Below are 16,927 nucleotides of genomic sequence, written 5' to 3' on the forward strand. Positions count from 1 at the left end.
CTAAAACAAGTGCACAACGGTTGCTGGCAACTTTAGCTTCCTTGGTGCTCATCGACCACTGCCATAGAGAAGAGTCACATGTGCTTCCCAGACAACACATCTTGCTAGGCTGGCCTGCAGGGAGTGGAATGCACTCAACTCCTATGGGTATTGAGTGTCTCACTTCACTAAATGACTCTACCAGCTGATTAATGAATAGCACTGATGGACTTCCTCTGCCAGAAAGTTAGTGGAAATATTAAGAGAACTTGCAGGTGGAGGTTTAAAGCTAATAAACATTAGGGGTTCTGACAGCACTGTAGATGACAGCTCTGGAGAAAAGATAATAAAAAATAAGGAGAGGCGGTCAGTGTGAAAAAAAAGTCACAGATCAGACCATTATTTTACTTCATTCATGTGAATTTAAACATACAATGATCCTTATTGTCTACATTATACGGGATGATTTAATGAGTAAATGAAATATAAGTGCAACTTTACCAACATTAAATCTAGGTTGGTTATATACTAGCAATTCATGAGGCTGCCAGTTAGAAAGATAGCTTTGGGGGAAAAGTAAGAATTCAAGTCAGGGGACACAAGTAATAGAAAATGGCTCTCTCTCTTGGGGATAAGGAGCCATCTGGCCCATTTATAAGAATATTCTCTCCAATGGAGATACTGGTTGCAGAATCAGCAACTTATTTCCTTTTCATTACCAAAAGAATAGTACTGGAAGTGGCATCCTGAAAGTAGAATGGAAATCAGAGGAAATGAGGACAAAAAGGGATTGTTTACAGAATGTAAACATTTGTCTTTCTAGGAAAACAAACAGATAGCAAAATACCTAAACAAAAGAGCAATTTTGCTGAGAAGACTAATTGTCAAAGATATAAATTGGCTTTAAAGTTTAAAATAGCTTGAAGGTAAACAATTTTTCGGTCAATTGACAATAAATGCAAGCCTTCAAATTGCTAAAAAAAATTAACCTAACAGATGTTCTCACTTATTAAAACACATCTACAAAAAACACAATACTCAAAAATCACATTACTGATTTTATATAACCCATAAAACTAGATTTTTAAGAATGTATTTTTATTACATTTTAACACACATCTCACTGCAAGTTAACCTCCGGCAATGAGAAAAATCAGTATCCCTCCCCCACAAAATTAACATAATGCTCTGCTGACCAAGATGTTGGCAGCCAAAACTTAATGTACTCCTCTGCACTATTCTCATCCTTTGCTATTATAGGGCCTCACAATGTCCTACTTCAGGGAGTAACAAGATATAGGGAGTATTTTTTCTACTAATATGATAAAAAACAAATAAGATAAGAAATTCTGATACTGCAGTATGTACTGTACTCTGCCATGTGGTAGTTTTATTAGCAGTAATTATGAGAATAAATTACATATAAAAACAATTAAAGTAAGATTAAAGATTTATCCTAAACCTATAAAAGCTATGACCTAAAAGCTAACACTTAAACAACCGCATTAGGGCTAAATGTTGAAGAAGCTTTCAAAAACAAGCAAGAGTATACTGCATATGAGATGATACTTACAATATAAACAACATTAGATAAGAGTTTGTCTGAAATGCATATGATTTCTGCTTTATTTTACAAAAAATGTGGCTACTTGGCACATTATTAGGAAACTTTTCTTTAAATATAGTCATTTTACATATGCTTTTATTATAGGTGGCGCAGAGGGAGATGCCCATAAATTAGTTTTGCCCAATACTTTCAAATATGAAACCATTTCAATTACAGCAGAACTCAGAATTACAAACACCAGAGTTACGAACTGACCAGTCAGCCACACACCTCATTTGGAACCGGAAGTACGCAACCAGGCAGAAGAAGAGACCAAAAAAAAGTAAATATAGTATAGTGTTAAATGTAAACTACTACAAAAAAATATAAACAGAAAGCAGCATTTTTCTTCTCCATAGTAAAGTTTCAAAGCTGTATTAAGTCAATGTTCAGCTGTAAACTCTTGAAAGAACCTAACGTTTTATTCAGAGTTACGAACATGTCAGAGTTATGAACAACCTCCATTCCTGCGGTGTTCGTAACTCTGAGGTTCGACTGTACTTATAACTTTGCCAAACTTTAACTCTTTGGTGAGAAGATTTCTATACCTGGAATCTGATTTTTTGGGAAAGTTTTAGCAAAAATGGTTCAGATGTTTCTAGGAATTAAATTAGGGAAAATATGTTGCTTTGCCCTCATTAATGAATTGGTTGTAAGAAAGTTATTTTTTAGCTCTAATGCTGCTACACTTTGGAACAAGGACTTGAAATTTGGCAAAGGGGTCTGCCTAGTGTCAGGAATGTGTCTTTTGCTTTTTCTGTGAAAAACTTCCCAAATTTGTTCAAGTTACAAAAAAAAAAAAAAATCCCTCTTTGCACAAGCTCAGGAGAGACTTGCTAAATTTTGGAGGCTTAACTGCTTAAAGATCTCATCTGTACTGAGCATGCTCCAGCCCCACACAGCTCCTACATTTGTCTGGATTGAACATGTATAATTACATACAGAGTGACTGAATGAGCTCCATCTAGGGGAAACAGGTCAGCAAAGTTTTCCCTGCAATTGCTGCTCCGTAGAATCATAGAAGATTAGGGTTGGAAGTGACCTCAGGAGGTCATCTAGTCCAACCCCCTGCTCAAAGCAGGACCAATCCCAACTAAATCATCCCAGCCAGGTCTTTGTCAAGACGGGCCTTAAAAAGCCACTAGACACTTGAACAGATAGCTAGAGGACTCTCTCCTGAGCTCTCAGTACTTCACTTCAGGGTACCCAGTCAGTGAGGAGGAGGAGAAACCAATCTGAAAATACTGAGGTGTTAGGAATCGTGGGGGAGGGGTATCTGGGGAAGAGACTGCAGGAGCCAGAGGGTGGTGAGAAGCAGAAGGGGAAAGTGGATCAGTAGCCAGAAGTGGGCAGGGGGAGCACAAGGAGACTGGTGGGCAGCGTGTGTAGGTTTGAATGGGTTGGCTGGAATGGGAGAGAGAGAATCACAAGAGCATACCCCCCCATCCAGAATCTGGAATTTAAGCCCTGAATATCAGCCACTCCTCTGCTGTCAGCAAATAACTGTGAAACCCATTGGCAAACTGTGTCTTGTCTTATCCTCTAGTGCCTGATCCACATATTCAGCCTACTACTGCTACCAGTTAATCTGTTAGCTCAAATGGAAGAGTTTAGAACTAAAAATCCAAATCCTATTGATGAATCAATCTGAGGGATCAACATAGTTGTATCTGATAGAAGTTCTGTTTGCTTTGATGTTATTTTTTCCAGTTTGCTTTAAAAGAAAAAAGAAAAAAAGAAAGAAATGAGAAATTAAATCCCCCAAAACTAAATAAAAAGAGAATGTGAAGGTTGTGAAGTCAAGCACTCAAAAGCACTGTGCAATCTTAATTCAGCCTCCCTTAATGTATGCATTATGATGCAGCTTTTAATTACATGATCACATAGGGTTGTTTTTTTTTTTTTTTAAACACAGGAACTCTGCCTCAACTAGTAAACAGGATAGATCCCTCTTCATGGTATTGTTCCCCCAGTCCTTCAGTGATCCCTTGTGCCCAGGACCTCCTAAATTCAGGTCTGGGGGGAAAAAATCCTACAGAAAAAAAACTATACAACTTGAGTTAGGTGCCATGGGATCTTTGGTCATGGGTTGTCAGATTTCATGGGATGTTTTGGTTCCTTCCCTGTGCCTGTCCTGTCTTACAATGCGTCTACCTGCTGGCTAGCCCTGTAGCTGCTCAATAGGGAGCAAAACTTCTATCAGCTTCTGGGGCAGACTTCAATTGCACCTTCTCCTGCTCCCTTGTAATGTTGTCCTAATTATGATTCAGTACCTTCATTTTTAGTAATGTATAACTTTGTGATTAAATTGCCCTTCTGACTGACATATCTAAGAAGCCCTCTTGATTTCCTTTCCTTGTGTCTTACTACAGTCCAATGCTTACATGTATATGCTGGTGCAGCAGGCTTGCTTGTAGGCTCACTCGCACTGCTGTCCAGAGCCAGATGGAGTTTGACTGAAGCTATTTCTGGGCAGCAACGAGTCAAAACTTGTGCAGAAGGGCTCAACCAGAAGCCTTATGGAAGATGAACGAGGGCAAGTTGGTAATGTCCAGGAATGCAGAGCATGCACACACACATGTGCACATATGGATCCTTCCCCCAAATCTGATAGCTTCCTACTTATTTCCAACATATTCATCTCCTACAGGCCCAAATACCGCCTTTTCTTTCCCAGAACCTTTTATCACTTATCATTTGCATAGCACTGAACAAGCCTAGCCACCCTTCCCTTTATATTTATGAAACATAAACAGAGCTACAAACAAAAATTCTGAAATGGTGCTCCCATGCCATCCTGATCTCAACAATTGGGCAAGCTTATTGTGTAACAATGAGTATGTAGCATCACTTAATTGGTGCTTTCCTTAGACACCTACAATATGCAGGAAGAATAGGAGGAGTTATGGATGGAGTCAGAGCCTCCAAAAGTTTGGGGAAATGCAACTTTGAATATCAAAGTACATGGGCCATGGGAATGGATCTAAAAATACTACATAATTGATTTCTTACTGATGAGAAAATAGAAGTGCTCTGAAACATGTCCTTTCTGAAGTAGTCTAGAAATTTATTTTCAGTGACTTTGAAAGACAACTGAACTAAGATTCTTAGTAAAATAGTAGTCTTTGCTAAAATACTGCAGAACAGATTTCTCTCTCACTCTGAAACAGGAGTAATTCCAGTTAAAGGTTAGAATGTGCAATGTGAACAGAGGCACGCATAACCGTTTTCATAGGGAGACAGCTCCCAGGAAAGCACCAGAGGATGCTGTGTATCAGGAGGTGGAATCTCTCTTGGTACTGTTTGATGTGCATGGGGATTACTTACTCTGTGCAGTCCATTGGAACAGTGCAGATGCTTCCCAGCCCCAAGGTCCAATGCAGGTGCCTATATTTCTAACAAAGTTTTTAAGCAACAGGCACCTGCCTTTCAGGATCTATTGCTCTGTAAAGTTCATTGTCTTGTAGAAGAAGGCACTGCCACTACACTGGTAGAATGTACATTTTCCACAATGATCTTAATCAAAACAAGCCCTCACACATATAGGTAGCAAAGCACCCAGACTTGAAGGAGACTTGAGTGAATGTCCCAAGTGCAGGTGCTTTCCAGCCTCATCAGACTATACTTTAATGGCTTGCAGCAGGACCAGGATGAAATACAATTGTGGACACAACCCCAAGTAAGTTTCAATGCAACAGCAGGCACCCACTAGTACAAGCTTAGAATATTGCATTCTGTACAATTAGATTGAGATTTTGAACCAGACAACATCATATTATTTATTGGAATTTTTACATTATTACATAGTATGTTCTGAATCTTAGTCTTAGATTCGTGATGGTTGCAGTGGCATTTTAATTTTGTATATCAAAGTGAGCCTTGAGGACAAAAATTGTGTGAAAGTCAGACACTACTGCCATCCAACATCTTGACAGATGAAAGGAAACGTGACAAAGTCAGACAGTCAGTCAATGATGCTTGACAGTAGTGTGGGAAAAGAGCCCAAGGCAGACTTTCCCACAATGGCTACTCGCCAGATGGAGGTTGGAGCACACACTGCTTCTTGGCTTGCCTGGGCTTTCTGATGGCTCTGCACTAGCCTTGTCCTGGCTTCTCCAGACAGAGCAGTTGTGGGCAGGGTTCTCCCAGTTGTCAGTGAGAATGCTGAATTTCTTGAGACCTTGTGTCATAACTATAAAGGGAAGGGTAATAGCTGTCCTGTGTACAGTACTATAAATCCCTCCTGGCCAGAGACTCCAAAATCCTTTTCCCTGTAAAGGGTTAAGAAGCTCAGGTAACCTGGCTGGCATCTGACCTAAAGGACCAATTAGGGGACAAGATACTTTCAAATCTTGGGGGGGGAAGGCTTTTGTTTGTGTTCTTTGTTTGGGAGTGTGTTCGTTCTCGGGGACTGAGAGGGACCAGACATCAATCCAGGTTCTCCACATCTTTCTAAACAAGCCTCTCCTATTTCAAACTTGTAAGTAAATAGCCAGGCAAGGCGTGTTAGTTTTCCTTTGTTTTTCTCAACTTGTAAATGTACCTTTTACTAGAGTGTTTATCTTTGTTTGCTGTACTTTGAACCTGAGACTAGAGGGGAGTCCTCTGAGCTCTTTAAGTTTGATTACCCTGTAAGGTTAATTTCCATACTGATTTTACAGAGATGATTTTTACCTTTTTCTTTAATTAAAAACCTTCTTTTTAAGAACCTGATTGATTTTTCCTTGTTTTAGATCCAAAGGGGTTTTGGATCTTGATTCACCAGGAGTTGGTGGGAGGAAAGAGGGGGGATGGTTAATTTCTCCCTGTTGTAGATCCCGGGGGGGGTTGGAACTGATTCACCAGGAGTTGGTGGGAGGAAGGAGGGGAATGGTTAATTTCTCCTTGTTTTAAGATCCAAGGGGTTTTGGATTTGTTTTCACCAGGGATTTGGTGAGGGTTTTTCAAGGCTTCCCAGGGAGGGAATCCATTGATGGTGGCAGCCGAACCAGAGCTAAGCTGGTAGTTAAGCTTAGAAGTTTTTCACGCAGGCCCCTACATTTGTACCCTAAAGTTCAAAGTGGGGATCTCAGTCCTGACACCTTGTTTGACCTTATTGTTGTATCAGTGCTTTGGCCTTCCTCTGCATCACAGGCAGTTCTTGAGTTGACCATAGAGCACAATCTTCGGGAGATGATCTTGAGGCTCCATGTGTCTCAGCCAGCGAAGCCTGCATAGATTGTAGGCTGGTTCTCTCAAAGACCTTGTTGTTAGCCATCCATTGGTCCCAAGCGACTACAAAGACTTTTCTGAGACAGCGAATGTGGAAGCTGTTCAATCTCTCCTCCTGCTTGGACTATGTGACACAGCCATAAAGGAGGGTACTGAGGACACAAGCCTGAAAAACAGAGACCTTTGTGTTCAGGATTAGCAGCTTGTTGATATAGACACATGAGGTAAGTCTGCCAAAGGTGACAGGGGCTTTGCTGATTCTCACATTAAGTTCTCTATCAAGGTTAAGTGAGCTGGTTAAAGTTGAGCGAAGATACAGACGTGATCCACATTCCCCTGAGCTTCATTATTGACGTAGATTTTAGGTGGTATGTTGGTACCCTGTGACATGACAACTGTTTTCTTGATACTGATTACCATGCCAATCTCAATACATGCATCAGATAACTTATTCATCAGGTGAGTTAGAGACAAATGCACCGTCATCTGTGAAGAGCGGATCCCAAATAGCAAGCTGGGTCACATGCCTTTTGCGCTGAAATAATCTGATGTTGAACAAGTTACCATCCAGTCTTTATTCAATTAGTATGCGAGACTGATTGCATACTTAAGAAGAATAGAGAAGATGTCAAAATTGATAGGTGCTAAGATGTAGCCTTGCTTCATGCCAGTATCAATGCTAAACTCAGATGATGTGTCATTTTCATACTGGATAATTGCCTTCATTCCTTCATGGAACACCTTAAATAGGGAGAGCATTTTTGGTGGACAGTCAATTTTCGACAGGCATATGCCATTCCTGCTAACTCTGTCAAAGGCCTTTTGTAGGTCAATGAATGCTACATAGAGAGGTGCCTGTTATTCACAGCATTTTCTCTCAACAAGTGCATTGTGAAGGACGTGTCAGTCATGGAGCATCTGGCTCCCCCACTGGCTCTCAGGATAAGCTCTCTCAGCATGGACTTGAGTCTTTTCAGAAGGATCCTTGCAAGCACCTTGCTAGCCACGCTGAGCAGAGATATCCCTCAGTAGTTGTTGCAGTCTGCTCTGTCCCCTTTATTTTTGTATAAAGTGATTATGTTTGCATCATTCAGACCTTCAGCGTTTCTTCCCAGCAGGCACAGAGAAGCACCTGGATGTCGCTTGCAGGCTCTCTCCCTATCCTACCTTTTAGGAACTCTGGAGATATCTGATTGCTGCCTGCTCCTTTCTCAGGCGCAACCTCTTTGATAGCTTTCTCTACATCAGTGGTTCTCAAATTATTTATCATTGTATTCCGCATATGCATTGTGAGCCGCAGGGGCTGGGTGGCAGGGCAGCAGCAGTCCGGACCCCAATCCTGGACCCCGGACTCCCGCCATGCAGGGACTGCCAGCTGCCTGCCCTCGATCCCCAAACCTGCAGGGCCGGGCAGCAGCCCCAGATTCCTGACCCTGCCACGCTGGGCAGCAGGGCAGCCCAGAGCCCACCATGCCAGGCAGTTGGGAACCCAGAGCCCGCCACGTGGGCCGGCCTTTAGCACACAGCTGAGCTGTGCCACATCTCTGTGCTAATCGGGCCGCAGGTTGAGAACCGCTGCTCTACATCTTCGAGAGTTGGTGTTTGGTCCAGCTCCTACATCGTTGGAAGCTGGGAAATGGCAACTAGGACATTATCACAGATAAAGTCATCCTTTGAGTAGAGTTCTTAGTAATGCTCAGTCCATTGGTCAAGTTGTTCTTGCCTGTCAGCCAGGATGGTACCATCTTTTGTTTTCAGGTTTGCATTTTTACAAATTGCACCACGTGCCTCTTTGATTCCATCCTAGGTACCATGAAGTTCCCCTCTTTCAAAGCAGGTCTGAATCTTTTTTGCATGGGTCTTGCCAATAGTTCTGGGCACATTCTCTGGTGGCTTTCCGGACCACAGCCTTAGCCTCTTTGAACTTAAGACTTCTGGACTTATTTGGTTGTTGAAGCAAAGTTAGGCGAGCTTGCTTTTTCTTTCCTCCGAGTAGGAGCAGCAGATGTTCTGATGCTGCAAACTAGTCAAGTTGTTTTTATTTTGTTGTTCCAAATACATCCTTGGCAGCAGCCAGTGTCTTATTCTTGAAATTTTCCCACAAGGTGTCAGAATCAGGGGAATCAAGTTGATGCTTTTCAGACACATGCTCAAGTGCACATTGGAACTTTGCACGTGTCAGAGTCCTTCATGTTAGTGATGATGAGGTGAGATTTGCCTTTTGACTTCACATGATGGATCCTTTTATGATGTAATTGGAGCTTGGCCCTGACAAGGGCATGGCCAGTGTTGCAATCGGCGCTAAGCATTGATCAAGCATGCGGTACATTGCGAATGTTTCTGTGACAGATCAAGATGGGATCAAGTTGATGCCAGTGTCCTGCGCGGGGGTGCCTCCATGTGACCTTGCTGCCACTGCTGCCAGCAAAATAGGTATTCGCGTCTATCAGCTCACAAGAGGCGCAAAGCTCAAGGACACACTGGTCATTTTTGTTGATGCTACCCGTGCTGTGTTAGCCAATGATGTGTCCCCAATGTTTGCAGTGCTTGCCCACCTGGGCACTGAAATCACCTAGTCTGTTCCTTAGGGGGACATTCTTGATTTGTTCCAGTTGAAAATAGAACTCACCTTTTTGCTGTTTGGAGTAGTCAAGTGTTGGCTTGTAGATGGAAAGAAGAGTCAGGGTTCCAGAGTTCATATTCACATCCAGCCACATGATCCTCTCATTGATAAATACCAGCGGGGTAAATGCGTTGAGGACAGACTTTTTGGCCGCAAATACTGACAGTATATATATCCTTGGTTCATTTTCAGGATTCCCAGACCAGCAGACATGGTAGTTTACTTCATCTAGTAATCCAGTTTCCAAAAGACTCATCTCACTGAGGGCTGCAATATCGATTTCCAGGAGTTCTCTGTCAATTATCGCTGTTTTCCGAAGTTCATGGTCTTTCAGTTTTAGGCTGGTTAACATAGTGCGAACATTCCAACAAGCAATGATTAGTTTAGAGCCCGGAAAGAAGTTGGAAGGAAGCTTCTTTTAGCCCACCTTTTCTAGGGCTTTCCATAAATTGGGGTAAGCAGGCCACCCCTACATAGGGTTGCTTGGACATTTGAGCCACTGCCGAATGCCTGGGTCCTTCCCCACCAGGCCGAGCAACCATCAAGCACAGACCTTTGATGTGTATGCCTAGGCAAAATAAAGAAGGAAGGGGTTGCCATAGGCCTTCCACCTTCTCTTTTGGCAGGGACTATAGAACTCCAATGGCAAGACGAAGATCAAGACAACTGGTACAGGCCTGCAGCAGCGTCTGAGCTGAAGGAAGCATCTGCCTTATCGCGTCTGCAACTGCGCCTTTTCTAAATGGCAGTAGTGTGGGTACCGTTGACCAACAGGATTCTGGCTCATTCGTTTTTCTGGGGACATTTCCTTCACCTAGGGGGTTTCACTACCCTCCCCTTGTGCACCTCTGGGGCTTCCCAAGGGAAGATAGATTTATTGATTGGCACTTGTCACTCGCCGTTGAGTCGCTGGCTGCACCGTCTATGCATCCAGTGGTGAATCCTGGGGCAGAGATCAATCTGAAAGTCAGACACACTAAACAAGAAAATCATGAAGAACCTAGGCACAGCAAAAAAAAGCAAAATGCAGAGAAATGCCTTCAGACAGTCACAGCAACAATAATATTACCCTTTAAATTATCTATAAAAACGAGACCACAACTTGAAAGCTGAAACAAACATGTTTTCTTGTCATTCAACAAAGTTTTTGCTGCATGGGGATAAGTGATTTGAAATTCCCTTTTGCCCCCATCCTTACCCCATATGCCTGTCACATCTACTGAGCAGCATGGCTCTGGTGCTGAGCTACCGGTAATAACAAGCCCAATGGCTCCAGTTTTCAATACTGGCTGCTTGTCAGCTTGCAAATAAATGGTCTTTAATTGACCCTCCAAAGCACTGCTTGTAGGATAATCAATATTACTACACCACCTTTCCCACCCTTTAAAATAAGGCAATTGCTGAGGGTAGTAGTATACCATGCCAGCTGCCACTTATGAATTAACTCATCCAAAAACATAAGAGCAGAGAACTGTTTCAAGGCTGGTGACATTAAAATGTAAAAACACAGTTCACCACTCTTTTCTCTATGTCCTATCTATTTAAAAATCTCTTAACAAAACAATTAGTGTAATTCAGTAAAATCTAAACCAACAAAGAAAGATGCTTTGATTTAAATATAATGCTGTGTGTGGTCACAACTTTAACCCTGTCTAGTTATTTTCAAGATAGTTATCTTGTACTACGCACAAAGGAATGTAACTTTATAACTGTGTTTTATACAAAATAATAATATAATTGGGTTCCTAATACATCCTTAACAAAACACTGAAGTGTAACGTTTTATCTTAAAGTGTTTTAATCAGGGCACAAAAAGATAGCCAGGATTTTTTCCTGGTACAAAAGTAGTTGCTCTCCTTCAGAGCACATTAATATAAATTTTATTACTATTAAATAGTAAATGAAGAGATTTACATCCTTGTCATTCAGACACAATTTGATTGCGCTATCTGTGAGTTCTTGCCATATCTTCTGTAACTATACATCTCTTCATATACTCCAAAGTTTTCTGGGTTTTTTTGTTTTATTTGAGAGATTCCGCTTAAGCGTGGACAGTCAAAGCCTATCATTTTACAAACCTCTCAAAATATTTTGGAGTTTTGCAAAACTAGTTTGATTCATGAGCCATTTTGTTTGAAATCTTAAACCAGGTTATTTGTTTTCCAAAGACTGAGTCAGATTTAAGAACAAAACAAGATTTTTTTTTAGCCAAAGGGAAGCCTGTGTAGTATTAGAAATAAAACACTACTCTCCAAAACTAAGCTCGTAACAAGAAATGCCTGACATATTTTATTAAATGGCATTTCCTTTTTTTAATCATAATTTCTCTCCCCTCCATTTTTCAAAGGCTATTTGTTTTTCATTCCTGTGTACTCACTATTAAGTGTATTTTTTTAACTGGAAAATTAAGCATGTCAATGCATAAATCGCAGAAAGGCAAGATCTGAAATACAATAAATCCAGAACACCTTTATAATCATAAAACACAGAAGGACATTCCTACATTAAGTCTAGTTCTCCATTGTAAACAATAACTAAAAACATAAATATAAAATAAGGATCTGTCTTCTGTCTTAGGCATTTCTACTGTGTCTACTACTACAGTACCTAAGCACTATCACACTATTGAACACAGAAGTTCAGCAATCCAGAAATAAACCATGACCATGCGAAGAATAAAAATATCAGCTTAAATTTGGAAATTATGAACCAAAATAAATGAATGCCTAGTAGTAAGTAAACTACAGCACTGATTCAGTTATAATGTGCTCCATTTTTCCCTCTTGTCAACATATAATTTAGATCCCATTATGTTCATGTAGATTTAAAAGTAGTAAAATAAATTTACCTAGTGCCAATCCTCACTTTCTCTAGGAAGGTTTTCAGCTTTTTAAAAAAATCTAAACTCCAGTGATTTTATCCAGAGGAAAGTGGATGTGAATAGGAGAAAGAAAGAGAGGAACAAAGAAACTGACTGCACCATAGTTTTTGTCTTAGATGGAGAGGATAGTATCACTTTGGTTTTAGCTGACAACACAACTCAGGAAATTTCCTCTGTAACTACACTTCATTGAAGGTTATGTTGACAAGTTTGTTGCCTATACTGACAGTTTAGTCAAGCAACTTACCAATCACTGGAGAAGAGACAAAGGAGTTGAGGAGTGCACATCTCTTTCTGAAGAAGCCATTGCAGCTGCCAAAAGTTACCAACAAACAGTAGAAAACAAAACGTAGATGTTGGAAAAGAAGCTCAACAATCTTGAAAAGGGTGGATGAAGCAAAAAAAGGCAAAATCATCAGGATTCTAGAGGCAGTTGTCTCCTTTGAAGCCTGGCTTCTACAGGTGAAAGATCTAGAAGGTAAAAAGGAACATTTAAATTGGATTAATTATCTGGATCTTAGTTCCAAGGTTTTCCAATAAAAAGCAACATACACCAATTAATATCTACCTCTGTAACTGCTATGATCGTAGTTAAAATGTAAATATTCCCCCACAGTTACCATGCTGTGGTATCTGAGATACTGCAGTATTTCACTAGTCTATGTAGAGAAAGATCCAATGACTCCTCAGATACCAGGGCATATGGGAACTGTAATTATATTATATTTTTCCAGGCAAAACAATTTTTTATAATGGATTTTGTTTCACCAAAACTTTCTTGTGGATGTAACTGTAACATTTGCAACTTTAATCCTATCTTCAAGCATTTGTGCTGAAGTTTACATTTGTACATCCAGCCAAACTGAAGATTTTCCTGCCCAATGACCTGAAAGTATTTGATTCCCCAAAAGATGCTAAAGTTCTCCTTAATAAAGCCAAGTATGGCTCACTGAGGTCAGATACCTGAAAACTATCTAATCATAAACACAACATTTACCCATAACAATTTTCAGTGCATTATTTCCCTAGTTGCTCGATTTTCTTCATTAGGCAATATATGTGTGGGTGTATTCTCCTGCAAATTGTCAAATGTAATTGGATTTCAAGGTGCAGATTGTAAGTACTATTTGTTATCCCCCTCTCATTTTCCACTATTTCCTGGCTGACTAATCTTAAAAGACTACGGTCAAAGTTTTCAGAAGGGCTCACTCAGAATCAGGGGGTTGATTTTCAGAAAAGAGCCCAGCTTCCACTTAAGCATCAGAATAAGTAGCCAGATTTCAGGCTAACTCAGCATGTTGGTTGCTGAATACTTTTGAAAATCTGACCCAAAGTGAACATCCAAAGACAGAAAAATTATGTGATTTTATTCAACAGCTTATAAACAGCTATAGTGTTGCTCAGCGATGGCTGTATTTCAGTATTGCATGAAATTATTTTTCTGTGGGTGTATATAATTTGATAAAGTTTGTGAAGAGATTTCTGACCCTTTAGTAGGAAAAGATGTCAGATGTAAATGTAAGACACTATTGTGAGGAAGAGGGAAATGGAGGAAGGATTGGTCCTCCTAAATTCACCCAAAGAAAGGATCTTCTGAATGAATGGATGTTGTATCTCTTCAGAAGGGAGGGTCAGCTGCCTCCATGGTACAATCAAAACACACCCTCATACTCCACAGAGACCTTCCACAGGTTTGGTGCTCCATATGTAGGGTAAGATGGACAAGTCAGGGGAATGTTCTTCATTCCACCTCAATCTGGCACACAGCAGAAACTCACCTAAAAGTTAATACAGCCTCCATAATTTTGAAATGGAATGCCTCTACAGAGTGGAACCCATCTATAGGAAAAGTCATAGAGACAGATGCCACTGGGAACTCCTCTTCATGGCAAGAGCTACAAGGACCCTAGAACTCTTGTGGTGCTCAAGTGTTTAATGAATGCTTTATGTTTACATCTTGATGGCTCTTTGAATTAATATACTAGAGATTGCATACAGTGCTGGGGTGAAGGATGGGAGATTGGTAATGGATATCTACGTAATAGTTAAATGCCAGGTAATTTCCTCATTAAATTAAGGTACAGAATTTGTCAACTATTCCCTCTATTGGCATTTGCTTGGAATGAGACAAAACCACCACCACCATTAAAGGTTAAAACCTTGTGATTTCAATGGCTCAGTACTTGTAACATATTTACAAAGGAATTCTGCTAGGTCACTGACCACTGACAAAGCTGGAAGAAAATGAATCAATGTTCAGCATAATCCCTCGTAAAATTTCACAGTGAGTCACCAGTCACAAATAGCTTCCTGCTCATTTAGAAAAATAAGAGATGGCGGGAGAGGGCTGAATGAATGAACAAAACAGTCCATGTACTTCTTTTCTCTGAATTGTTGGCTCTGAAGAGGATACAGAAGGACTAAAGGTAGAGAGGGCGGAAACTTTTTGGTTGTGTGCAGCAAACATTACATATAGAGAAGAGTAAAGAGGAGAATGTGGGAGCATGTAGAGAAAAGTACAGGGAAGATTATGAGATCCTGATCCAGAGCAGTAATAGACTTATTTTAGGGGCATATTTTCAGCGAGGTGGCCTGTCTTTAGCAGGTACAAGCTGTGTCTGCAACATTGTGACCCTAAGAGCATCCAAGTACCAGAGGGTAAGGGGCTCCCTGATATATAACAATGAGTCTCAGCTGGCCTGACCAGCTCAGTGCACCCCAACTCACTGCTGTTGTAATCTGTTTCTAAAAGGGATCATGTAATGTATCTTATGTGAACTGGTAACATGCTGGTTGTTAATGTTACTTTGTGGTGTACATATGGTGACATATGGAAACTATAAATGTGTGCTGGAAATATGTTCTGAAAATGTGTTCAGCAGATAGGGATCAAGGCACCCCACCATAGACAAAGGAATGTGGTTCCACCTGCTTGAATGCATCTCCAATGAAAATTGAGCAAGGAAAGATAATGGAAGTACATTTACATAAAGGTAAACACAGCCATCAAACTAGCGAGTGGGCGAGATAGCCACTTAACTATCAGGACCGGGGAAGGAGACTGCAAAAATTAGCATCAGCTGCCTGGTGATCACAGCAAGCTGAGGCCATAGGACAGCTTCCTGACATTGAAAACAAAGATAAACTTTGAGGATATAAACAGTGGGAGAAAGCCCTTTTGGTATCCTTCACCTGAGAAGACAAAGCAACCAAGTGCTTTGGATTTTGTGTTGGATCCTGGCTAAGGACTGACCAGCCATGCTGGAAGATCAACTAGGGTGAGAAAACTACACTGAACAAAAACTCTAGTTTGTTAAGTTAGGATTTAGTTGGAGAAGTATAACTTTACTTGTGTGCATTTGTAATCATTGCTAGCACTACTCCTTTTACTTGGTATCACTTAAATATCTGTTCTTTGTTAATAAACTTTATCTTGTTTTATTACACAGCCACCTCAGTGCCGTATTTCAAACTGAAGAGTAAAAAAAAACCTAACAGGCTGATGCTGTATACTGTCTCTTTAAGGGAACAGCAAACTTGATAAGGTTTTGTGAGCGATACAGTGAGAGAGGCTGAGCACTGCAGGGGAGATGGTCTCGGGGAGACTTGCGACTAAAAGAGCTGTTGGTGTCACTCTGCAAGGAGTAAGCAGGCTGGTGGGAGCCAGGGTGAGGTCATGGCTCTGAGCCCAGCTGAAACTTTAGTCCTTAGGTATTTGTCATCTCCTATTTTGCTTTCAGAAATCAACCAGTTTCAGAAATCAACTCTTCTGTTGTAATAGCCGAGACTGTGTAATTAAAAAATCAAAATAGAAACCAAATAATTAATTTTATTTTGAAGTTGTTGAATAAAGCAACAAGAAGCAAAAAAAGAGTCTAGATAAACAAGCCGTTGTCCCCCAAACATGTCCTGGAACAATAATAAAAATTGAGGGATGTATCTCTTTCATCTGCATTCTTTTTCTTTTCTTTTCTTTTTGCATGTTTGTTAAATAGCTGCAATCTAGTTTGACTAGGAATGTTAAACTTTCATGTCACCATCCCAATCCTGCAAACACTTATGCATATAAGTAATTCCACTGACTTCTGTAGGGCTGCTCATGGGTTTAAAGCTAAGCATGCTTGTAGGTCTGAGAATGTAATGCTTTCTACTGTAAAACCACATATTAATTTGAACTTTGGAAAATTGTTTTGGCATTGTTCTCCATTTATATCTGCTGATACATAAACTTGAAATAATAAAAATGGCTTCTTTTTTAACAACAAATTCCAAGAATCTGAATGTTCAGATAATGAACTTTTGCCATCATGAATTGTAAGTGAAATCCAAATGAAAGCACATGGCCCAATCATGCAACCCTTACTTTGATTAAGGGTAGCACAGTCAGACCCATCACTTGTAATTTAGAATTATTCTCATGCTAAATTATAGACCTGAGTATCTGGCCATCTTGGCACAATGGAGACATCATTATTGTGCCACTGGCAGGATGAGACTCATATGCACATTGTATTCAAATACAGCTAAATCCCTAGAACTTCAAGCGTTATTTCATCACATCCTTTATAAGTGCCGCTTATCAGACACACACAATTGCAAATGTGATAAGCATGCTAGTAGAATTGAG

General features: G+C 40.5%; 1 protein-coding gene across 3 annotated transcripts in view; it reads right to left on the reverse strand.

Moving 5' to 3' along the window:
• Window positions 1-16,927, reverse strand: part of CHRM3 (cholinergic receptor muscarinic 3) — a 503,079-nt gene that overhangs the window by 352,689 nt on the left and 133,463 nt on the right. For all 3 annotated transcript variants that reach the window (XM_054021263.1, XM_054021260.1, XM_054021261.1), the window contains exon 2: window positions 12,548-12,771. The gene's annotated coding sequence lies outside the window, so the exon portion shown is untranslated. The remainder of the gene's footprint in view (window positions 1-12,547; window positions 12,772-16,927) is intronic.

This window comes from Malaclemys terrapin, chromosome 3 (genome assembly GCF_027887155.1).
Source record: "Malaclemys terrapin pileata isolate rMalTer1 chromosome 3, rMalTer1.hap1, whole genome shotgun sequence".
In the NCBI taxonomy this organism is placed as follows: domain Eukaryota; kingdom Metazoa; phylum Chordata; order Testudines; family Emydidae; genus Malaclemys; species Malaclemys terrapin.